This window comes from Vigna radiata, chromosome 7 (assembly GCF_000741045.1).
Source record: "Vigna radiata var. radiata cultivar VC1973A chromosome 7, Vradiata_ver6, whole genome shotgun sequence".
NCBI classification, from domain to species: domain Eukaryota; kingdom Viridiplantae; phylum Streptophyta; class Magnoliopsida; order Fabales; family Fabaceae; genus Vigna; species Vigna radiata.
In genome coordinates, this window is record NC_028357.1 from 20,661,862 (window position 1) to 20,664,073 (window position 2,212).

At 42.1% G+C, this 2,212-nt stretch overlaps 1 pseudogene; it reads right to left on the bottom strand.

Moving 5' to 3' along the window:
* LOC111241958 overlaps positions 1-1,628 on the bottom strand; it is a 16,392-nt pseudogene extending 14,764 nt beyond the window's left edge.
* Positions 1,629-2,212: the final 584 nt, after the last annotated feature.

The window sequence follows — 2,212 nt, forward strand, 5'->3', positions numbered from 1 at the left end:
ATTATTTATCTAATAAATTAAATATTTTATTCAAGCTATTTGAGTCAAACATGTCGGTGAGTTAAAACATAATATAATGTTAAAAATTATAGATATTATATGTAAAAAAAAAGATACATGTATATAAACATTTTTCTAGAAATTTAGAACAAAATTTTACCATTTATTAAGTAATTTGAAAAGAAAAAAATATATTCAACAACGATATTGAATGAAACTTATTTAAGAAAATATATTCAAATTTAAGTCATGTAAATGCTCCATTAATGAGCCATGTAAATGTTCCATTAATGAGTCATGTAAATGTTGTAGAGAGAGAAAAAGAAAGATTGTTAAGGATACCGGAGAAGTGTAGGATATTTTTGGAATAAAAGAAAATAATGGGGAGGTGTAGAATATTTTTGAAATAAATTAAATTAATGGGGAGGTACAGGTCCCACTTGGGGAGGTGTAGGGAGCAACACCCTTTCTCGGATCTTACAGCAAGTGCATCGTCCACACGTTCTTCGAGGCCCCAAAGAAGCCCTGCAATAGGGGTTCCGACTAGACACGGTTCCAACCCAACATTGCAACAATCTCAACTCAACTAAAGTGCCTTGTTCCCTTGCTCTGAACCTCCTCCCACGTCAAACCCTAAAGCATGTTGAAGCACCAGAAACTCTCCTCGCACCGTTCGGTCGGGTTCAACACCGCATTGCAGGAGTTCTTTTGGAACCCTATGGTTTTGAATTCCTCGAAGAGCGTTTTGTTGAGGAGGGTCTCTAAGTAGAAAAGCAGGCTTCTGGGGTTCTTTGAGAAGGAGATTTTCACGTTGTAAGGTTGGAGCAAAAACGATACTTTGTCGTACGCCTTGCTTCCCATGTGCCTCAATTGCATGGTCAAGGAACGCTTCGAAAACCAACATCAAGAAGTGCTGAATCACCGCGTCCTGGTGAATAGAGTTCGAGCTTGTTGAGCTTCTTCTCGAGCTCCCCCATGGAATGTATGAGTCTAGAAGCTTCGAGAAGGAGAAGAGAGAAAGGAGGGGGAGTGAGGGTGGGTGATAGAAACGAGAGGGGGAGGGGGGGAGGGAGGGGGGAGGATGGGGGACGAAAACGCGAGAAGGAGAAGAAAGAGAGGGGTGAGTGTGGTATGCGCTGGAAGGAGGGTATAGAATTAGGGTTTTTAATTAAAAGTATAAAAAGTTAATAGTAAAAGCAAGGCTTAATACCTCTTTTAGTCCCTCTTTAGGGGAGCAATGTTCAATTGCGTCCTACCTTTTTTAAAAAGTTTAATGTAGTCCCAACTTGTGAAAAATGTGTACAATTAAATCCTTTTTAGTTACGGCGTTAAATATTTAACGATTCAATTGACACCGTGGATTGACATGTGCAACGTGGCTGTTTAGTTTCATAACGTGGCTGCCCAAGGGGTAAAGATGTGATTTTCATTAAAGTTAATGTGGCAGTGACAGTGATCCCAACCAGGAACCCTAGGGAGAGGTTGTCTCCCCCACACGCACACCGCCGGGGGCTGTCCACGATGTCCCCAACGCCTTCGAGCACCACCGGATCTACTGCCGGCGAAACCGTTTGTCGTCGCCTCCACCGAACTGGCCACCATTCACCGCCTGATGCAGCGCTAGCCATGGATCGGATTCTCCCTTTTCTCTTCTCGTGCACGAGAGAAAACGACTCCATGGGACGCGTGCTCCCTGCCACTGGCGAGACCAGCCACCGCCGATAACTAGCCACCACAAGCCGCCTCTTTCCTCTCCACTCAAGGGTTTCCTTTCTTCTATCTCAAATATCAAAAATCCCCACCAATGCCGGCGACTCTCACCACCATCGTGGTAGATGAGGACGAAAGTATTGTATTTATTATTTTTTTTAGAATGCCATTTACTGGTTAATTCTTCTAACATTTGATGTTCGGTCTATTGGGAATGAAAATGATGAGTGTGTTATATGGTTTTCGTTTTGTATCTATTGCTTAGAGGGTTAACCCTTTATTGGTGGCTTGAGGTGAACAGAGGCAAGGGGACTTAGTTTCGTTATCTGGTTTGGCTATTGGGATTCTTGGTGGTTGATGGGTGGATATGGGTTGCTGGTGTTAACAGAGAATGAAGGAATTAGTTGAAGCAAATTTGAGTTTCTTTTTGTTGAGATGATGATGCATCTACGAAGGATAGATTACTTGGAATTTGGACGACAATACAAGATATTGATTTGTA